This window comes from Cervus elaphus, chromosome 23 (genome assembly GCF_910594005.1).
Source record: "Cervus elaphus chromosome 23, mCerEla1.1, whole genome shotgun sequence".
Taxonomy (NCBI): Eukaryota; Metazoa; Chordata; class Mammalia; order Artiodactyla; family Cervidae; genus Cervus; species Cervus elaphus.
The window spans coordinates 26,712,751-26,736,562 of record NC_057837.1 but is presented as its reverse complement, the minus strand read 5'-3'; the positions used below and the strand labels follow the sequence as shown (position 1 = coordinate 26,736,562).

At 42.3% G+C, this 23,812-nt stretch overlaps 1 non-coding gene across 1 annotated transcript; it reads left to right on the top strand.

The window, feature by feature from the left end:
- The first annotated feature begins 20,222 nt into the window (after nt 1–20,222).
- Nucleotides 20,223–20,295, top strand: TRNAE-UUC. Its single transcript has one exon. It is a non-coding gene; the product is annotated as a tRNA-Glu (tRNA).
- The last annotated feature ends 3,517 nt before the right edge of the window (nt 20,296–23,812 follow it).

The window sequence follows — 23,812 nt, the reverse complement described above, 5'->3', positions numbered from 1 at the left end:
AGGATCAAGGGTAGTTTTTATGTTTTTCTTGTGTACCTAGCATAAAAGGCTATGGAGGTATTTTTTGTGTTTTGTTAATCTGTGTGGTAATTTCATACAGTAAGTAGACAGGAGAACTTGACTTACACCCAGACCCCTCGGAACCCTTCAAAATACACTGAAGGCTCTGTTCACTGCATGGTGACTTTGTCAAGTTAGCAGATCTCTGCCCAGAAGAGAGACATGGTCTAGGGAATATGTCCAATCTCCAGGGAATACAGTGGCTGAGCCTTAAGTAAACTATAGAAGGAAGAAGACATATTTCTTTAAATCTTGATCCACATAGTGTTTTCACTCTAAGTGAATAACCATGTGACTGCAGTTAATTAAGGATCGATGGTTATGTTATTATTAATGAATATGTTCTTATTTCAACAAAAATTGTATATTTTTTAGATAAAGCCCAATCAAGCTGCCTTTGCCCCTCATCTCATTTATCTGAGCCTTACATAAGATTCTCCACTGGCCTGACTTCACCATCATAAGCACACCTCAGACACGAAGTGCTCCCTTTCTGACACCCCCAGAAGAGCAAAACACAAAAGTCAGGAGCATCTGAGAAAAATCCAAGAGAATCCTAGGCTGTAAGTATAAACCTCTGGAAGCCCACGTACAAGGAAAACCACAAAATTAATGTCCTCTGACCACAGTTCAGTAGCCTTTGTAGGATGTGAAAAACAGCAGCTCATTTTCCTCTGAGCCTTGTTCCCAGCTTTTGCTCTGCACTCTGCCCTTCCCGGTGTAGAGGAGAAGGAACAAGGATTTACAGGAACCCCAAGTCGCCTTCTGTAGCCACTTCTAAGAGAAGTAACAGTGAACCCAGTTTTGGGGGATTGTCAGCATTTTTATCATGGATGTGGAGGTCCATAGTGTGCACGTATGTGCTGTGTCTTATGACTAAAAACAGGCAGTTTCATTTCTTCCTGATAACCATGGCAACCATTCATTCCATCAACAAGTATTAAGCACCTATTAGGTGCTGAATATTAGGGAGAAAAAATATAAATAAGAGTGAGTGCTTGCTATTTAGTATAGGCTAGGAGCCTAGTCAATAAAAATAATTATAGTGCAAAATATTAAATTACAATAAACATGTATATGAAGTGCTATGAGCTTTCAAAGCTGTCATTATAAGGATTATGACTATATATTCTGGTTAATTTTTAATACTATTTGAATAAATATTATGTAATGAGCAGTCAGCATGTGGCAAGCATACCCATCTTATCTCTCTCTTTTACTCTTTATGATACTCCCCCAGAGATAAGCGGGAGAAGCAATGGCAACCCACTCCAGTACTCTCTCCTGGAAAATCCCATGGAAGGAGGAGCCTGGTAGGCTGCAGTCCATAGGGTCCTGAAGCGACTTCACTTTCACTTTTCACTTTCATGCATTGGAGAAGGAAATGGCAACCCACTCCAGTGTTCTTGCCTGGAGAATCCCAGGGATGGGGGAGCCTGGTGGGCTGCCATCTATGGGGTTGCACAGAGTCGGACACAACTGAAGCGACTTAGCAGCAGCAGTAGCAGCTGGAGATAAGCACTATAATCAAGCTAAGGAAACTCAAGTTTTGTGGAGTTAGCTGATTTTTCAAAATCACACCGCTAAGGCAGAGCTGATGTCTACACCCAGATCAGGCCTGCCAATGGCATAGTCCTAACCACTATGCGATACTAGTTCCAAATTCTGAAATAAATTCTGTCCTCTTTGCCTTGGTCAGCACTCCTGTTCATGACTCCAGAGACTTCTGGAACTCATCTTTAAAAATTGTATCCATGTCTGCAGCACGAATTGTTTGACTTATTTGTACTTAGTACAATTGATCCCCAAAGTGATGCCCCTGGCACCTTAGGAATGAAACAATGTCAAGCAACTAAAATAAAAAGGCAGCAACCTTCAGCAAAGCACCCAGTGGGCAGCCATGTGCAAGGAAATATTCTGAGGTCATCAAGGAGACAGTAATCTTTGTTTGGGGGCCAAAACACACTTCCCCAGCAAGGTTGCAGGATACACATAAATAATCCAGTCTGAAGAAAGGTCGTCTCTGGGGCTAGAGTCAGGGTTAGCAGCGAGAGCTTGCAAACCAATTGCTCTGAAAACCTTCCACCAGTCTGGCTAAGTACCACAGGGAGAGTGGTGCTGAAAGCAGATAAGGTTTAACTCCTCTGCAGGAGGAGCCAACCTTGAACCTTATTGTTGCTAGAGACTCTATTTGGCATCACGCAGTACTCCCATCAGCCAGGGAAACCGAGCAGACGAGACTGCTCCTGGAGGCGCAGGAAACACAGGCCACGGGGCACTGTGGGAGGTCAGGGGACCGCAGGGCAGCAGGCAGCAATCAATAGCATTGAGCAGAGTCTGGGGGATCAGTGACCCCTAGACCGTGTGACAGTTCAGCAAACTTGAGCCCACAAGGGGTTCGCCAGGAGTGTGCAGAGAGAGTCACAGACACCAATTTTTAGGAAATTCAAAGAACACAGAACTACACAGTGAAATAGAACTGTCGAAGATGTATTTCCTGAGCAGGAATGCCTGGCAAATAGCAGACCATTTGGTCACTTCTGTGTGAGGGCCCCAGGAAAGCATTCTTGCCCATGCCTTCAGGCCTGAAATGACCACTATCTATTCTCTGGGTCAAATTGGTTTCCCTTTCCCTATTATACTATTTTTAACTACTTTATGATGAGATGTTTCAAACACACACAAAAGCGGAGTGACTAATATAATAAAATCCAGTTGATGCACATACTATAGGAGCAGTACCCAGCAAGACCTGCACATAAGAATAGGATTTTATCTGTAAGTGTTTCTGTTTAAATCTCTAGAAGGACTTCTTTTTTAAACACATTGCACTGTTATCATCCCAGAAATAAACTGAACAATAATTTCTCAACATCATCAAAAATCCAATTAGTGTTCAAATTTCCTGAAGTGTCTTAAAAGATTTCTTTATGGTTGAGGTTGATTTTCTTAAGTAGAACTTAAACAACAGCCACTCATTACAGATGGTTGATATGTCTCAAGTCATTTTACTTGTGTATGTTTCCCATATTCCTTCCATTTTTCCACTCTTTTTTTTATTGGCCACGCTGCACTGCCTGTGGGATCTCAGTTCCCCAACCAGGGATCTTCCATTTTTCTTTGCAATGTATTTGCTGAAAAAGCTATAAAGTTTATGAGGTTTGGGGTATCGCTGATTGCATTCATATGATGTCATTGAATGTATTCCTCTGTATTTCCTGGTAATTAAGTCTAGATACTTGATCATGTTTGGGGTCCATTTCTTGGCAAAAACACTTCTTAGGTGGTGGTGTGTACTTCCATCAAGAGACACAAAATATCAGATTGTCTGCCATATTGTGACGTTAGCTGCCATTGATTACTATCTGGATCCATTACTTTGTTCAGGATCACAAAATCATATTCTGGTTCTATTATTTTTCTTTCATCTAATAAGTGGAAGACACAGGATAAATTTACCTCTAAGAAACCAAATGTTCTTGATTCTTCTCTGTTTACTAGTTTCTTAAGTCACCAGTTGGGAATTCCCTGGATATCCAGTGGTTAGGACTTGGCACTTGCATTGCTATGGATTCAGGTTCCATCCCTGGTCGGGGAACTAAGATCTCACAAGCCTCAAGACTTAGACAAAAAAAATAATAAAATAAAATAAAATTAAGTCATCAGTTGGTTCATGAGCACTTCTAAAAGAATCTTTTTAGTTTTACTATGACTTTATTGATTTATACATGTTTGGTATATTCCAATACATTGCTGCCATTATTCTTACCAATATTCAAATTGTCCTATCTTTTACCAAGGGTAGTTTCTTCAAGTCAACTCGGAGTTCCTTTTGATTGAACTTTTGATAGTGTACTTACTTGTTTATCTTTTATATATTTTTTGCCCAGATCTCGAATCAGCCATTTATCTAAGAAATGCTAGTTCCCAGATGTGAGTTTTTATATAGGAGACCACAATCTGCCCACAAGAGGCACTTACTAATAATAAGTTAATCAAACTTGGGTCTTCATTCAGCCTAAGATACCTTCTCACTCTCTCTCTGCCCTTCACCTGCTAAACCCAGAGAATAATGGACCCCCTTCAAGATGCCAAACTTTCAGGACACCTCAGGAGTCTCATTCCATGGGCACTGTGGTTGCATGTGACATGCAATCACGCGTATTCAGGTGCCCTATACGCTCTTGTACCTGCCCAGACAGGACGAGGAGCTGTGTCTTCTTGCATGATTTCATCATGGTCTCTGTTTCTGGAATGGAAGACCCAGAAGAAAAAGGAACTTAATCTGTGCTGCTGGTAACTTGCCCCTGGAGTGGTGGCTGGTGTGTGTCTGCTAACAATTCAGTGAATTCGCATTCTAAGAAAGCAGTTGTAATTCTTCTTTAATTATTCCACCAATGCATTTACAAATAAAGGAATGACTTGATATCAAGGGAAGTTCTTTCATTTTCTTTGCTAAGGTTCTGTTCTTTTGTTACCCCCATAGACCAAGGAAGTAGCATTCCCAGAGCTCTTGCACCCAGGCTTTCTCCCTTCTGTCCCACCAGACCACCTCTTGTACAAAGAGTGCTTAATTATTGAACTAGATGCAAAATGCAGCCAACTTAAGCATTTTTAATAGCTTTGGAGAGTTTTGTGGAGGGGCAGAGGGATCTTTACAAGCTTATACATTTCTTACTCAATCGCTCCAGTGATCCTGTATTTTCCCACAGGACAGAAAACCAAATGGGGTTCAGGGTAATAAGAGAAGGAAGTAACCAGTGCTTGTGTGTGCTCCATCCCTCAGTTGTGTCTGAGTTTTTGTGACCTCATGGACTGTAGGCTGCCAAGCTCCTCTGTCCATGGAATTTGGCAGGTAAGAATACTAGAGTGGGTTGCTATTTCCTACTCCAGGGGGTCTTCAGGACCCAGGGATTGAATCTGTGTCTCATGTGTTTCCTGCACTGGCCACTGAGCCACCTGGCTCTTTACCACTGAGCCACCTGGGAAGCCCTTGGAATTAACCAGAGCTACGTCCAAACCTGTGTCCTTAAATTTCACATTGACCGTTCGCTCCTTGGATCCTGTAACACCAATTACCAAGAGTCAGTGTCATGTAAGTTTAGTTCAGTTCAGTTGCCCAGTCGTATCTGACTCTTTGTGACCCCATGAACTGCAGCACGCCAGGCCTCCCTGTCCATCACCAACTCCTGGAGCTGGCTCAAACTTATGTCCTCTGAGTTGGTGATGCCATCCAACCATCTCATCCTCTGTCGTCCCCTTCTCCTCCCGCCTTCAATCTTTCCCAGCATCAGGGTCTTTTCAAATGAGTCAGTTCTTTACATCAGGTGGCCAAAGTGTTGGAGTTTCAGTTTCAGCATTAGTCTTTCCAATGAATATTCAGGACTGATTTTCTTTAGGATTGACTGGTTTGATCTCCTTGCAGTCCAAGGGACTCTCAATAGTCTTCTCCAACACTACAGTTCAAAAACAACAATCCTTCAGAGCTCAGTTTTCTTTCTAGTTCAACTCTCACATCCATACATGACTACTGGAAAGAACATAGCTTTGACTAGACAGACCTTTGTCAGCAAAGTAATGTCTCTGCTTTATACTATGCTGTCTAGGTTGGTCATAGCTTTTCGTCCAAGGAGCAAGAGTCTTATTTTCATGGCTGCAGTAACCATCTGCAGTGATTTTGGAACTCAAAAAAGTAAAATTCTCACTGTTTCCTCATATATTTGCCATGAAGTGATGGGACTGGATGCCATGATCTTAGTTTTCTGAATGTTGAGTTTTAAGCAAACTTTTTCACTCTCTTCCTTCACTTTCATCAAGAGGCTCTTTAGTTCTTCACTTTCTGCCATAAGGGTGTTGTCATATGCGTATCTGAGGTTGTTGATATTTCTCCCTGCAATTTCGATTCCATCTTGTGCTTCATCCAGCCCAGCATTTCGCATGATATACTCTGCATATAAGTTAAATAAGCAGGGTGACAATATACATCCTTGATGTACTCCTTTTCCTATTTGGAACCAGTCTGTTGTTCCATGTCCAGTTCTAACTGTTGCTTCTTGAACTGCATACAGATTCCTCAGGAGGCAGGTAAAGTGGTCTAGTATTCCCAACTTTTGAAGAATTTTCCACAGTTTGTTGTGATCCACACAGTGAAAGGCTCTGGTATAGTCAATAAAGCAGAAGTAGAGGCTTTTTTGGAACTCTCTTGCTTTTTTGATGATCCAATGGATGTTGGCAATTTGATCTCTGATTCCTCTACCTTTTCTAAATCCAGCTTGAATATCTGGAAGTTCACAGTTCATATACTGTTGAAGCCTGTCTTGGAGAATTTTGAGCATTACTTTGCTAGTGTGTGAGATGAGTGCAATTGTGTGGTAGTTTGAATGTTCTTTGGCATTGCCTTTCTCTGGGATTGGAATGAAAACTGAACTTTTCCAAGAGTTTTCCAAATTTGTAGGCATATTGAGGGCAGCACTTTCACAGCATCATCTTTTAGGATTTGAAATAGCTCAGCTGGAATTCCATCAACCTACTAGCTTTGTTCATAGTGATGCTTCCCAAGGTCCACTTGATTTCCCACTCCAGGATGTATAGTTATAGGTGAGTGATCACACCATTGTGGTTATCTGGGTCATGATGATCTTTTCTGTATAGTTTTGTATAGTTTTTTGGTATACTTCGTCTGTGTATTCTTGCCACCTCTTCTTAATATCTTCTGCTTCTGTTAGGTCCATACTATTTCTGTCCTTTATTGTGCCCATCTTTGCATGTTATGTTCCCTTGATATCTCTAATTTTCTTGAAGAGATCTCTAGTCTTTCCCATTCTATTGTTTTCCTCTATTTCTTTGAATTGATCACTGAGGAAGACTTTCTTATCTCTCCTTGTTATTCTTTGGAACTCTGCATTCAAATGGGTATATCTTCCCTTTTCTCCTTTGCCTTTCTCTTCTCTTCATTTCTCAGCTATTTATAAGGCCTTCTGGTACAACCATTTTGCCTTTTTGCATTTCTTTTAATCGGGGATGTTCTTGGTCACTGCCTCCTCTACAATGTCATGAATCTCCGTCCATAGTTCTTCAGGCACTCTGTCTATCAAATCTAATCCTTTGAATCTATTTGTCACTTCCACTGTATCATCCTAAGGGATTTGATTTAGGTCATATCTGAATGGCCTCGTGGTTTTCCCTACTTTCTTCAATTTAAGTCTGAATTTGGCAATAAGGAGTTCTTAATCTGAGCCACAATCAGATCCTGGTCTTGATTTTGATGACTGTTGAGAGTTTCTCCATCTTTGGCTGCAAAGAATATGATTAATCTAATTTCAGTATTGACCATCTGGTGATGTCCATGTGTAGAGTCCTCTTGTGTTGTTGTAAGAGGGTGTTTGCTATGACCAGTACATTCTCTTGGCAAAACTTGGTTAACTTTTGCCCTGCTTCATTTTGTACTCCAAGGCCAAATATGCCTGTTACTCCTGGTATCTCTTGACTTCCTATTTTTGCATTCCAGTCCCCTATAATGAAAAAGACATCTTTTTTGTGTGTTAGTTCTAGAAGGTCTTGTAAGTCTTCATAGAACCGTTCAATTTCAGCTTCTTCAGCACTACTGGTCAGGGCATAGACTTAGATTACTGTGATATTGAATGATTTGCCTTGGAAATGAACAGAGTTCATTCTGTCATTTTTGAGATTGCATCCAACTACTGCATTTCAGACTATTTTGTTTATTGTGATGGCTACTCCATTTCTTCTAAGGGATTCTTGTTCACAGTGGAAGATATAATGGTCATCTAAGTTAAATTTGCCCATTCCACTCCATTTTAGTTCACTGATTCCTAAAATGTCGATGTTCACACTTGCCATCTCCTGTTTGACCACTTATAATTTATCCTTATTCATGGACTTAACATTCCAGGTTTCTATGCATTATTGCTCTTTACAGCATCGGACTTTACTTCCATCACCAGTCACATCCACAATTGAGTATTGTTTTCTCTTTGGCTCCATCTCTTCATTCTTTCTGGTGCTATTTCTCCACTCTTCCCCAGTAGCATATTGGGCACCTACTGACCTGGGGAGTTCATCTTTCAGTGTCCTATCATTTTGCCTTTTCATACTGTTCATGGGGTTCTCAAGGCAACAATACTGAAGTTGCCATTGCCTTCTCCAGCGGACCACATTTTGCCAGAACTCTCTACCAAGACCCATCTGTCTTGGGTGGCCCTACATGGCATGGCTCATATTCATGTCAAGAAAGGGCCCAAAATCCCTCCTCATTCACAGCTGAGTTGGCCATTTGCTGGACATGTGATTTTCATCAATGTGTCTATCTGTGAAGTTGGTGTCTCTGTCAGCTCAGGCTGCTATAACAGAATACACAGTGAGAACAAGAGTTAAGGATGGCATGCTCCAGTTAGCACATTCAGAAGATTTAGCACAACATACCCAAAGGAAACAAACCAGCCCCAAAGGGGCCTGATCTCCCAGCTCCCCATCCCCATGTTGTTTTTCAGTCACTAAGTCGTGTCTGACTCTTTGTGACCCCATGGACTGCAGCACACCAAGCTCCTCTGTCTTCCACTATCTCTCAGAGTTTGCTCAAATTCATGTCCATTGAGTTGGTGATGCTATCTAACCATCTCATCCTATGCCATCCCTTTCTCCCGTTGCCGTCAATCTTTCCCTGTACCATCTCCATGACTGACAGCTAATATTCCACGTGGCAACCACTGGAGGACACTCAGGATCTCCACCCCATCTCTGGCTGAAGATTTAGATCCAACAGGTCCCCCTTTTCAAGCTTGTAACGAAACTAAAACAAAAACCAATTAAAAGGAAAAGCTAAAAGTTTACCATATTTTAGTTGTCAGAAGGATTCATGTGATAACCTAGATAAGAGGTTCTTACATGTCTTTTATTTCTTTTTTCCTTACAACACTATTAAAACAAGCCTCTTAATATCCTGTGGTGAAAAGACTTGGACAAATCTATAATTTATGCTATGATTTTTCAGAGATTTCACCTGAAGGAAGTACCAAGCCTACCTTGAAAATGCTTCCCATTACTAATAGGAACTTTTTTCCCTATTATTATTTGTACAAGGGCTTCTTTCTTTTTCTGCATTTGACAATTTGGGGTGAAAATTGGTGACTGCATTAATTTAAAAAAACTGCATTAATTAAAAAGATGAGATGTCTTTTTATTCTCTAGAAAATCCTAGTCAAAGTCCCTGCAGCAAACCTCCATGTGAGCCTGCAGCCTGCCAGGCAGGGCCCAGGGCTCTGGTTTTTGTCATTTGATCTGATACATGCTTAAGTCACTGGTTAGAACCAATAATTGGATGGAGCAGTGAAACTCTAAGAGACTGAGACAGGCTGAGGTAGAAGCTTGAGTTGTTGTCACAGAATTTGAAAGGAAAACTCAGCTCCACCTCCCCCTGCAGCCCAGGTTCCTTCCCCTTGACTCCCCTCCTCAACCCCATCAAATCTTCAAATAAGATGAAAACAAAGCAAGGGGGATTTTGCCTCAAACTTCCCAGGTGGTGCTGGTGGTAAAGATTACCCCTGCTAATGCAGGGGACACAGGAGATGCAGGTTCTATCCCTGGGTCAGAAAGATTCTCTGGAGGAGAGCATGGCAACTCACTCTAGTTTTCTTGCCTGGAAAATTCCATGGACAGAAGAGCCTGGGGGGGACACAGTCCATAAGGCCGCACAGAGTCTGACATAACTGAAGTGACTTAGCACAGACGGCACAGCCCTTGAAGAGCTAATCTCCATGATGCATGACTTGGGGGAACCAGCCTAGGAACCCTGGGGGTGGGCAGCACATCCAAGTGTAAATCTTGGGTCAAGAAGTCCTACTTTCTCCTCTTTCAGAAGACCACTATCAGTGAGAGACAACACTTACATAGGAGAAATAGACTCAGGTTCTCAGTTGTGGTATTTGAACAACACGTATCATCCTTGTGAGAAATGGATGAGACTTTTCTAGTTTCAAGGAGGAGAAATTGCTGAAGATTCTCTTACCACAGAAAGAAGATTCAAGACCAGAACTGGAAAAGCAGATGGGTTTTCCATCATGAGGTCAGTGTTCTTTCTTGCCCATCTACTTCTTTCAGATGAATAACTATTCTAATGAAACAGGAAAAAAAAAAATGAAATACTAGACTTGAAAAAAAAAATACTCTTTTGTCAAAGGGCTTCCCACTGTTTGTGAAAACAGTATGTATGCATGTGGCTGTGAGTTACCAGCTATAATATCTCAGTAAGAAGCAGTGAGTTTATGCATTCATTCTAGGAGTGGTCAGCTCCTACATGCTCTCTGGAACACCCCATCCAGAGAGGTTCTGCAGCCCTGTGTCAGAAAGGGCCACGCACTAAGTCCTTCTGTTACTGCACCAAAACTGCACAGTTTGCAGAATAGTGTGGCAATTCTGAAAAAATTTAAAAATAGAATCACCATGTAATCTTGCAATCCTACTTCTAGTTTTGTACCCTGAAGAACTGAGAGCCAAGTCTTAAAGAGTGATCTGTTGAACATTACTCACAATAGCCAAGAGGTGGAAGCAGCTCATTGTCCATTAAGTTCAGTTCAGTTCAGTCACTCAGTCATGTCCAACTCTTTGGGACCATGAACTGCAGCAGTCCAGGCTTTCCTGTCCATCACCAACTTCCAGAGCTTACTCAAACTCAAGTCCATCAAGTCGGTGATGCCATCCAACCATCTCATCCTCTGTCATTCCCTTCTCCTCCTGCCTTCAATCTTTCCCAGCATCAGGGTTTTTTCAGATGAGTCGATTCTTCGCATCAGTTGGCCAAAGTATTGGAGTTTCAGCTTCAGCATCAGTCCTTCCAGTGAATATTCAGGACTGATTTCCTTTAGGATGAACTCGTTGGATCTCCTTGCAGTCCAAGGGACTCTCAAGAGTCTTCTCCAACACCACAGTTCAAAAGCATCAATTCTTCAGCGCTCAGCTTTCTTTATAGTCCAACTCTCACATCCATACATGACTCCAGGAAAAACCATAGCCTTGACTAGACGGACCTTTGTCGGCAAAGTAATGTCTCTGCTCTTTAATATGCTGTCTAGGTTGGTCATAGCTTTTCTTCCAAGGAGCAAGCATGTTTTAATTTCATGGCTGCAGTCACCATCTGTAGTGATCTTGGAGGCTCAAAAAATAAAGTCTCTCACTTTTTCCATTGTTTCTCCATCTATTTGCCATGAAGTGATGGAACCAGATGCCATGATCTTAATGTTCATTAATGGATGAATGAATAAACAAAATGTGATATCTACATATAATGAAGTGTTATTTGGGCTTAAAAAAGGAAGAAAATTGTGATCCCTTGCTACAACCTGAATAAACCTAGAGGATTTGCTGAGTGAAATAAGTCAGTCACAAAAGGACAAATGCTGTATGATTCCACTCATGTGAGATGCTCAGAGTAGTGAAATTCATAGAGACAGAAGTGAATGATGGCTGCCAGAAGCTTGGAGGAAGGGAAGGGGGAGAGGGAGTTATGAATGGGACAGACCTTTAGTTCTACAAGATGAAAAGAGCTATGGGGCTGGATGGTGGTAATGGTTATATAGTAATGTGGAAGTACTGAATGCCACTGAACTGTATACATAAAAATAGTAAAGATGATAAATTTTATATGATGTATATTTTATCATAATTTTAAAATATAATAGTAATTATACACAGTAAACTAATTTTCAAAATTAATAATTTGTGAATGAGTATGCAAGTATCAAAAATAGGTTTTCATTGGAAAACTGGTGACTTTTAACAAGCATGATGAATATTAGAAATGGTCATCCACTGGTGAAATTAAAGGTATTCAGAGTATGTGGGTCCAGTAATACCATTCAGAGACACTCCCACCCTTGAATGAATTGAGGAGAGACCACCACATGGCCTTCTGGGGTGCCCCTGAAAGATCCAGCTTGACAGACTCTTTGGTATTGGAAACTCTAGAAGACGAGGAGCTGGAGCTTCAGTGAGTTGCAGGACAAGTTCATAAACTGTTTGTGCCTGAAAATTTGACTAATAAATATCTACATAGAAAATCCAATTCATTGTGACCCTATAGCAAATGTGGGGACAGCTGTCCCCCACCACTTTCAACATCTCATTGGCTCTTCACCAAAATCAAACTGAAAACCGTGCAGCTAATTATGCTTCAGCCTCAAAGCCCCTAGCTTCTATGAGTCTTTACTCGGGCTCTGTATCTAATTTGTTCGACACAGTTTTGTAGTCTTTATCTTAAAAGGGCTCAGCCAAATCTAGCTAACTTCTGGTTGGGGAATGACTAGGCCCAGTTCCCACATCAGTTTTCTAGAAGCAGCAATCTGGTTATTCTCCCCTTCTTTTCCCTCCCTTCTTTGGTGTCTAAAGGCCAATTTTTCTTTCCCCACATAAGAAGATCAACATGGAAATGTGACCTAAGTTCCAGGTCTGCAACTTGTTAGCAGAGCTAGATGTCCCCTCCAGGACTAGAGAAGCTGTGGCTGGGGAAGGGGAAGAAGCATCCACAGGAAGTACCACGGAGTCCCCAGGGGAGAGGATGGAAGCTTCTAGATCAAAGACAGGGAACAGGTCAAGGACAACATCATCTTCGGGCATGGAAACCCCAGTCACTGTGGACAAGTGAGAAATGGCACCTGAATGGGGATAGGGAACTTGGATGTCCAATGACAGAGTGGTACCACATCTACACACAGGATAAAACAATAAAGAAGCTACAGAGCAGGCACAGTCCAGCAACAATCAGAGAACTAGCAGAAATGCTGCTTAGGAATCTGGTCTGAGTTCAAATCCATATCCTGATGCTTATCAGCTTTATTGTCTTTGGTCAACATTTTAGAGCTTTCAGTTGAGTTCAGTCACTCAGTTGTGTCCGACTCTGTGACCCCATGAACCGCAGTATGCCGGGCCTCCCTGTCCATCACCAAATCCCGGAGTCTGTCCAAACTCATGTCCATTGAGTCAGTGATGCCATTCAACCATTTCATCCTCTGTCATCCCCTTCTCCTCCTGCCCCCAATCCTTTCCCAGCATCAGGGTCTTTTCAAATGAGTCAGCTCTTCGCATCAGGTGGCCAAAATATTGGAGTTTCAGCTTCAACATCAGTCCTTCTAATGAACACCCAGGACTCATCTCCTTTAGGATGGACTGGTTGGATCTCCCTGCAGTCCAAGGGACTCTCAAGAGTCTTCTCCAACATCACAGTTCAAAAGCATCAGTTCTTTGGCCCTCACCCCTCTTTATAGTCCAACTGTCACATCCATACACGACTACTGGAAAAACCATAGCCTTGACTCGACGGACCTTTGTTGACAAAGTAATGTCTCTGCTTTTTAATATGCTATCTAGGTTAGTCATAACTTTCCTTCCAAGGAATAAGTGTCTTTTAGTTTCATGACTGCAGTCACCATCTGCAGTGATTTTAGAGCCCAAAAATTAAAGTCAGCCACTGTTTTCACTGTTTCCCATGAAATGTTTTCCATTTATTTGCCATGAAGTGACGGGACCAGATGCCGTGATCTTAGTTTTCTGAATGTTCAGCTTTAAGTCAAATTTTTCACTCTCTTCTTTCACTTTCATCAAGAGGCTCTTTAGTTCTTCACTTTCTGCCGTAAGGGTGGTGTCATCTGCATATCTGAGGTTGTTAATATTTCTCCCTGCAATCTTGATTCCAGCTTGTGCTTCTTCCAGCCCAGCGTTTCTCATGATGTACTCTGCATATAAGTTAAATAAGCAGGGTGACAATATACAGCCTTGATGTACTCCTTTTCCTATTTGGAACCAGTCTGTTGGTCCACGTCCAGTTCTAACTGTTGCTTCCTGACCTGCATACAGATTTCTCAAGAGGCAGGTCAGGTGATCTGTTATTCCCATCTCTTTCAGAATATTCCACAGTTCATTGTGGTCCACACAGTCAAAGGCTTTGGCAGAGTCAATAAAGCAGAAATAGATGTTTTTCTGGAACTCTTGCTTTTTCGATGATCCAGTGGATATTGGCAATTTGATCTCTGGTTCCTCTGCCTTTTCTAATTTCTTCTAAATGGGGAAGTAGTAACTTCTTTTTTTTCTTTGAGGAGGGCAAGGCAACTCACTCCAGTATTCTTGCCTGAAGAATCCCCATAGACAGAGGAACCTGGTGGGCTACAGTCCATGGGGTCGCAAAGAGATGGACAGGACTGAGCGACTAAGCACATAGTTAATTTACAGGTTCCCCAGATGGTGCTAGTGGTAAAGAACCAATCTGCCCATGCAGGAGATGTGGGTTCAATCTCTGGGTCAAGAAATCCCCTGGAGGAGGGCATGGTAACCCACTCCAGTATTTTTGCCTGGAGAAACTCATGGACAGAGGAGCCTGGTGGGTTACAGTCCACAGGGTCACAAAGAGTCAGACTCGACCAAAGTGACTTAGCGCGCACAGATGCGTCACATAGTTGATTGACGATGTTGGGTTAGCTTCAGGTATGCAGCAAAGTGATTCAGTTATAACTAGAGATATATCTCTATATATATATCACATAGAGATATATCCATTCTTCTTCAGATACTTTTCCATTGTAGGTTATTATAAGATATTGAGTATAGTTCCTTGTACTATACAGTACATCCTGTTGATTATCTATTTTGTATATAGTGGTGTGTGTGTGTGAATTCCAAACTCCTAATTTATCCCTTCCCCTGCCTCCCCCTTTGGTAACTATAAATTTGTCTTCTATGTCTGTGAGTCTGTTTTGTAAGTAAGTTCTTTTGTATCCTTTTTTTTTTTTTAAGATTCCACATATACGCGATATTGCTTCTTAGGGTTGGTTCATGTCTTAGTGGAGATGGACTATGTGAAGTAGAGCCTGGAGCAGCTACTCGGGTATGTACCAGTGCTCATAACTAGGATGTCTAGAACACTATGCGTCTTACTGGACTGTTTCTGGGTGGGTGTCGATTTCATGCTGGAACTTCTTCACGCATGGCTCCTTTCCTCTCCCCTGTGTGCTTGGCATTGAGACGCCACAGTTGCCTACAGCCAGGTTATGACCAATCAAGACCAGGAAGCCACAAGAGAAAGGGCTTCTTTTAACTTTTCAACTGCCCAGAGAAGATGGAGAGAGCTTCTGGCTACAGCCTCCCACCCTAAGACTGGTCTGCCTCCTTTTACCCCATGTCCATCCAGAGAGAGTGAAGGAGGAGTGCAGGTTGTGGGGAGATACTGGCTTGGGTTCCAATCCCAGCTGTTCCATTTAAAGATGTGTGGTTTCAGCCAAATAAGCTCTCCGAGCCCCATTTGACTTATTTGTAAAATGAAGAAAATGATACATGGCCATCATGTTCCAGTGAAGATTCGGTAAGCTGTAGTATAGCAAATAAGTACCAGGCATCTGGAAAGCATAGTATCCATGCAGTTTTTATCATCCAGAGTATTCTATACTTTTCCACGATGGGTGTCTGGCTTCTCAGTTCCTTTTCTAAAATGTATTTTACTGCAGTAAAGTTGATTTACAATGTTGTGCCAATCTTTGCTCTTCAGCAACGTGACTTGGTTACATACATGAGACGTTTTTATATATTCTTTTCCATTATGGTTTATCAGAGGATATTGAATATGGCTCCCTGTGCTGTCCAGTAAGACCTTGTTGTTTATCCCTCCGTATCTCTTAATGGTATTCTTACAACAACAAACCATTGCTGGGTAGTAACTCCAAGTTGTGGGAGATGCTATGATGACAGGGGACAGGTTGGGGACAGCCATGGGCATGGGAACAGAGACCAGCGCCGGCAGGACAGTGAGAGACCCAGACTTCACCCTTTTGTCCAGGATGGGTTACAGTCGCTCTGCAGCCACACAATTCAGCAAATACTGCTTCAACAGCACAGGCGAAAATATCCACCACTTCCATTGTGGTCTGACAAGTGAAGAGTTGCACAACAAGCAAAACCAACTTCATTACACAGCCCAGGGAGAAAGAACTCTTCTGGTTTTCTCCTTTGTAAAAATGTGTTGTGGGCTTCGCTCATGACTCGGTGGTAAAGAACTCATCTGCTAATGCAGGAAACACAGGTTCACTCCCTGGGTCAGGAAGCTCCCCTGGAGAAGGAAATGGCAATCTGATCCAGTACTGTTGCCTGGAGAATCCCATAGACAGAAGAGGTTGGTGGTCTACTGTCCATAGAGTCCCAAAAGAGTCAGACAAGACTTGGCAAGTAAACAGCAACATGCCAGCAACATGCCGTATGTTATTTACCAACTCCAGGCAGTGTTGCATTCCCTGTGGAACACAGTGTGCTTCCTTTTCTCCCTTTCTTGCCCAAACTTCCATCTCAAGCTCAAGGAAAAGCCAGACATCCTCTACTGCAGGGGTCCCCAACTTTTTTGGCACCAGGGACCAATTTGGTGGAAGACAGTTTTTCCACAAGGCTGGGTGGGGAGGGGATGACTTGGGGAATCATTCAAGTGCATTACATTTCTGCCTCCCCAGAAAGAGGCACTTTATTTCTATTATTATGACATCAGCTACTCCTCAGATCATCAGGCATTAGATCCTGGAGGCTGAGGACATCTGCTCTGCTGGATCACAGGGAGCAATCATCATTAAGATATGCCTGGCTCACTTTTCATATTCTCTTAATTTCAAGGTGAGAGTCTTTTCCCTCTGGCTATTTCTCTGAGATAATTTGAAAACACTTTTTGTTTCCCTTGCCTTCCCTCAGTCAGAACTTTCCCAGCATCTGTGGAGAGCACTCTTGTCAAAGAGACAGGAGATGTGCCTGACTTTTCCTCTCCTACCTTTGGGATTTCTTCCAGTTTGGGCCACAGAGGGTTTTGCAGGAGAGCAGAGATGTTCCTTTTTCTTTTTTTAAACTTCACCTATTGAATATTCATCAGGTGATGGATTCCATCTCAACGATCAGCCAAGGGAATAAAAATAGTTTGCAGCCAGCTCTCTGCCACAGACAGAGCTCCCAACCATTGGAAGATGGGGCTTTTCCTACAGGGTGACGTTAAAACAAGCAGGTCTGATTTCCCCAGACAGAGCTCTGTGCTCAGAACAGATGCCTGTCAAAGCAGCCCCCGGTAAGTGGCAACAGTGAACTCACTTCCTTTCCCTAAAGGTAACGGTCCTCATCACTCTCATTAGCGAGCTGAGTGAACCTTGGGTGCATAACAGAATTTGCTTTAAAATATTCATTGTCTGACAACTGATATTTCAGCCATGTTTCCTTGAAAACTACTGTGGGAGAGGAAGGCTGAACGGCAGGGCTCAATTAACTTAGCATTTTGCTCACCTTCTGAAACTACTTTTCAAGTCCAAGTCATTAAAAATTCATGGCACTGTGTAACACATTATTCTCTGGTGGAGACTGAGCAGGACAGAGGTGGCTGCTAGTGCAGAGATGTCCCTCCTGTGCATGCAGTGGCAGATGGAGCTGGGGCTGTCCTGGGTGGGATAAACAAGCTCTCCCCACCTCCCCCCACCTCAGGGACATCATTCTGTGCAAGAAGCATCAGCACCCCTTACCAAGCCCTGGATGGGTCTTCCAAATGGGCAGTGAAATTTTTTCATGGTTTCCGCAGAAAGAGGCAGCCAGGAGGACCCAGGAGCACCTCTGAAACATGGCAAGTGGGAAGAGTTGGAGACAGACACACACAGGTTCTTGAGCAGTTTTGACAATTACCTCTCTGAGGTTCGATTTCTACATCTGCAAAGTACACAGAGTTCCAGGGCGAGGATTGAAACAGCATAGAGAAGGTGCGTTGAATCTTTTGGCAGTTCACTGATGCAAAATAACTGTCTCCATCACCTCCATCACAGGGACGTGGGGTCTGGACCTCTGTGCACATTCTACTGTATCACCATGTCTGCGTCCCCTTCAAAGCACCAGGGTCCAGGTCCTGTTCACCTCCACCCTCAGTGCTCAACATTATCTGGTACAGAAAAGGAACTCAATGAAACTTTTATGAGATAATTGTAATGACACATATTCATATTTATTTGTTAATTCATATGATTGTTGTTCAGTCGCTCAGTCATGTCCAATTCTTTGTGACCCCATGGACTGCATCTCACCAGGCTTCCCTGCCCTTCACTATCTCCCAGAGTTTGCTCAAACTCATGTCCATTGAGTTGGTGATGCCATCCAACCATCTCATCCTCTTTTGCCCCTTTCTACTCCAGCCCTCAATCTTTCCCAGCATCAGTCTTTTCCCATAAGTTGGCTCTTTGCATCAAGTAGCCAAAGCATTGGAGCTTCAGCGTCATTCCTTCCAATGAATATTCATAGATTGACTGGTTTAATCTTCTTGCTGTCCAAGGGACTCTCAAGTGTCTTCTCCAGCACCACAGTTTGAAAGCGTCAGTTCTTTGGTGCTCAGCCTTCTTTACGGTTCAACTCTCACATCCATATAACTATTTGAAGGGAACAAGATTATCATAGTCCGTCAATTATGATAACTTTTGAAAAAAGAATTATTATAAAGTAAGCACAAAATAGTGACTGCCAATGTAATGATTTTCAAGCAAAAATTTAACAGGAAACTGACCAAAATAAGTTGTTTTTCTAATGACCATAGCTTCCAAGTCCTAGGCAAACAGGAATTTTGCTTCAAAAGAGAACAACTGAAAACAAAAACTGGCCCTTTGGATATAGTCTAAAAACATGCTTGATAAATGCATCCTAGTCGCTAATGGACGTTTGCCCATGGCCCCCAAACCATCCCATAATTTGAAAATGTTCAGTTTGTTTGTCATTTCTCAGCTTGCTGAGGTTTGGTTTTTGTCTCCACATCCAACTGCTCAGAATCTTATTCAAGCAGATCCAAACCACTCTGGTCTAGAAATAGGGCTTGAAATCTAGCCAGCCTGGTTTTTTATGCAATATTTCCAGTACTCCTGCTTTCAAAACAAGCTGGTGGAAAGAAAACGCTAGACAAGCCCTACTGTGGTATTCCAGAACTTTCCCAGTTCAGCCTGGAAACTTCAGAAAATTGTGAGATACAACCAAGAAAAATAAAAATAATACCACTTTACATTTGCCTAACATTTGATCATCTATGTGTAGCTAATGTTTATTCAGCAATTGAGTTTCACACATAATATCCGTTGAATCTTCCAAATAAGCCTGTGAAAAAGAGAATTTTCTCCTTTTCACAGAGGGTCCTTTTTACAGGGTATGAAGTGCCCAGCCCAGGTTCATGATTTTCTTGGAGAGTTCCCATCGTTATCTTCTTCGATCATCTGAGAACTGGGATCAGCAGGGCCTGGGAGGCCCTCCCTGCAGACCCAGGGTCAGGAAGGTGACTTTCTCAGGGTCATACCACCAACAAGAGACAGAAACTAGAGTCTGTGCTTTGTCCATGTACTGTGTGTATTTCATATATGCTATCAACGCTGCTCAACTGCAAAAGCAGCTTAACATTTAATGTTTTAAAAAATATTTTAAATGCTTGTTGCTTTTAAACTGCAGTTATAGAAGTATAGGTGTGCCATGTATCACTAAAAGAAATTAATATCTAGTGTGTTCCAAAGCAATTGCAGTAGCATTTCATCCAGGGAAACAAGAGTTCGGCAAAGTTGACACTAAGTCTGCACCCTCAAACTGGATCATGGATGACAGTTTATGATGAGTACAAATTAAACAAGTTAACGAGGATGGAAAGGGTTTGTATATCCCAGACATCAATAGGTCTAACCCACTGTCTGTGGGGCAGGATAAGGTAAAGTTAGTCACAGTCTCTGATTCGGACTGTCTGGATTTGATCCTTTCATCTACTCACTGGTTCCCATGTTAGGTGGGTTGTTTAACTCTGCATGACTCTGTTTTCTCCTCTGTAGTGTTACCTACCTCATGAACGTGTTGTATTAATTGAATTAATGTGTGCAAAGTCCTGGAATAGTCTTCAGCAGATAGAAGGCACAGTATGAGCGTTTGCTATTGTCGTGGACTACATTGACCCTCTGTTAGGTGTTGCCTTCTCGTTTTAAGCAGATACATGTTGATTTCTATAGTTCATGTGTAGACATTTTGTGTCTCTGGTGGGAATATGTTCCCTGAGGGCAAAAGTTGTTCACCATTTATTTGGTCTCCCAAAATGCCTAGCAAGAGTGACAGACATAGAGAAGGTGATTAACAAATACTCCTAGAAGACTTCCCTGGTGGTCCAGTGGTTAAGACTCTGCACTTTCAATGCAGGGGGCCCAGGTTTGATCCCTGGTCAGGGAAATAAGATTCCCACATGCTGCTTGGCATAGTCAAAAAATAAATAAATAATTTTTAAAATACAATAAAATAGATACTCTTGGATATGGTAAGCCAAGTTTAAAATCTTATACTGCCATGCACCAATTCAAATTTCTCCAATGATTTCTGTTGCCTAGGGTGCAAATCTGACTTTCTCAGGTAGGCAGCCAAGTCTCTCTTACAAATCCTGAGGATTCTTCCCCTGATTCTGGCCCAGCTGATTCACTGGCCACATCCCAAGCATGGGTGGCAGTAACCCCCTTGTTGCCTTTGCTTATTTTTCTCCTCCTATCTAGAGTGCCATTCTTCCTGTGTTCAACCTATCCAAATCACACACACCCTTCCCTCCAAGCCTTTTCAAGCCCACCTTCTCTTGGGAGCTGCTCTCTAACCCCCAAAGTCAAGCAGCTGTCTTCGTCTTCTCTTGACCCCTATAGCTTTATAACTACAAATCATTTGGAATGTCTCACATTCAGTCTTAAGTTTTGGTCAAAATGTCATGTCTGGTTTCCAAAGGGGAAAAAGGAAAAAATGAAACCAGGGAGAAGGAGAAGGGTACTAGAGCTTTGAATCTCTCAGGAACTCGCTTCAGCCAGAGAGGGAGGGGCTTGCAGCAATGGGGAGAGATGGTAAAACTGAGGCTCTTTGTCTGCACTCCAGAGTGGAAGCAGCAATCAGGGTCCTTGGTGTTTCCATGCAAATGTTCATTGTAGCGCCATTCACAATAGCCAAGACCTGGAAGCAACCAGGTCCATCGACAGATGAGTGGATAAAGCAGTAGTGGTACGTATCGACTACTATTCAGCCATAAAAAGGAACAAAACTGGGTCATTTGTAGTGATGGACTTAGAATCTGTTATACAGAGTGAAGTAAGTCAGAAAGAGAAAAACAAATATATATTAAGGCATACATATGAAATCTAGGTGGAGAAGGAAATGGCAACCCACTCCAGTATTTTTGCCTGGAGAATTCCATGGACAGAGGAGCCTGCTGGGCTACAGTCCATGGGGTCACAAAGAGTTGGACACGACTTAGTGACTAACACTATGGAATCTAGGAAGATGGTACAGATGAGCCTGTTTGCAGGGCAGAAATCAAGATGCAGACAGACATAGAAACTGAATATGTGGACAGAGGGGGAAGAGGGGTGTGAGACAGATTGGGAGGATAGGATTGACATATATAACATATATACACTACCATGAGTACAATAGATAGCTAGTGGGAAGCTGTTGTATAACACAGGGAGGTAAGTTCCATACTCTGGGATGACCCAGAGGGGTGGGATGGGAGATGGGGTGGGAGGGAGGTGCAAAAGGGAAGGGATATATGTATACATATAGCTGATTCACTTCATTATACAGCAGAAACTAACAGAACATTGTAAAGCAATTACACTCCAATTTAAAAAGGAAAAAAATCAATCAGCCATGAAAACACAGATCCTTGATATTTGGAAGGCAGGGTCTTTTTGCCCACCCTGGATCCCACAAGCTATGTTCAAGATGTGTCAGGAGCAGTGAGGGATGAGTAGCTACTATTGCACTAGGAGCTGAAACTGATCAAAATGAAGCTCTATGTACCACCCAAGTCAATGGACATGAACTTGGGCAAACTCCAGGAGATGGTGAGGGAGAGGGAAGCCTGGTGTGCTGCAGTCCATGGGATTACATGGAGTCAGACAGGACTTGGTGACTGAACAACGACAGCAACCAACCAAGTCTCCATCCTGGAAATGGAGAAAGTTTCTTCAACACACTCCTGAGTTCCAAAATGATTACAGCAGTTACATTCTGCCAGTATAATATTGGTGAGATGGAGAGGCAGATTCCTGGTGCTTCCTGCTCTGCCACTCTTGCAGAATTCTCTCCCATGTTTACTCACTGATTGATTATCTCCTTGTTAAATTATAAATCCAGTTGAGGGTGGATCACAGATATTGTCCACTTTGATCACCATTTGGACCTTTAGATTTGAACATATCACATACTAGATACTCAGTGTATTAGTTATCTGTTGGATGAAAAACTACACCCAAAGCTTGCTTGCTCAAAGCCACAATACTTCAATTATCTTCATGGTTTCTGTGGGTCAGGAATTCCAGAGTAGCTCATCTGATGCTTCTGGCTCAGGTTCTGGTTCAACCTCAACCCTGAGGTTGCAGCAGATATTGACCAGGGCCTCAGGGATCTCAAGACTCTTCTAGGGCATAGTGGCTTTTGACATGGCCCGCTCACAGTTCTGACTGTGCCAAGGGTTCTTGCTGATTCCTCTTTCCCACACAGTCCTCCCCAGAGGGCTGACAATGTTCTCCCAGCAGAAGGCTGGCTCCCGCAGAGTGAGCAATCCAAGGCCCGACAGAAGCCGCAAAGATCCAGCTTTGGAAGTCGAGCTGAGTCTAGCAAGCTAGCATTGCCGTCAATAGATAATTGTTCTGGTTGGGTGTCTTCTCCTTCACTAGCTTAGATGTTCTTTGAAAGAAAAACTTTCAAACTTCCTTGTAGTATCTGGTACAGTACTTTGTACCTAGCAAGCACTCAGGTATTTATTTTATTTTTAAAATTTTTGACAGGGACCATTTTTTAAGTCTTTCTTGAATTTGTGACATTATTGCTTCTGTTTTAGGATTTGTTTTTTTGGCCACGAGCATGTGGGATCTTAACTCTCCAATCAGGGATGGAAACCCGCACCCCTTTCATCAGAAGGCAAAGTTTCAACCACTGGACTACTAGGGAAGTATTATCACTCAAGTCTTTAATGTAGTCACAATTAATAGAAAGATATTTGCCAGTAAATACTATCAATATTTTCATAATCAGTCAAATCATAACTTAATTTTTAGGTTTTCATTGGACAGTTATTTTATTCAGATGAATAATGTTTGAGGGAATGGAATTTCTCTTCAATATTCTTTAAGCAAGCTGGGAACTTTGATGGACACCATCAGGAACAAGTTGCATACAATCTCCTTTGGCTACCGAGCATGACACTTTGTGATTTTCTTCTTTAAGTGTTATGTCTTCGTGTTTGAGGTTTTCATTTGCTTTTGTTGGCATAAACTCACTGTTTCTAGACCACCAGTACTCCTAAAGACCAAAATTAATTGCTAGTTTTATAGTTTTATATGTCTAAATGATAGGGATGCCAGATTGTTTCAAAATGAAAACACATCCAAATTTAATGAAGTTCAAAGGAAGAAATGTTTATTTATGGATTAAAGCATGAAATGATCTGTTGCTTGTAGTTACTGAAGTAGTGACAGCTCTTTTTAACAGGGAAAGGGAGGGCAAGTGGGGAAGCGCAAGGGAGAAAGTTCCTTCTGTGATGCTGAGCATGAATCAACAATCCAGACAGACAAATAAAAGGCTTGTGGGTTTTGACACCAGTTGAGAACACATGATATCCAAGTGAAGTCTGCAAAAAGGAGGGGGAGTCTCTGGTAAGAGGGCAGAGGTTTTCTTCTGTCAGCTCATCACTTGCTTGCTCAGGGAAGTCCCC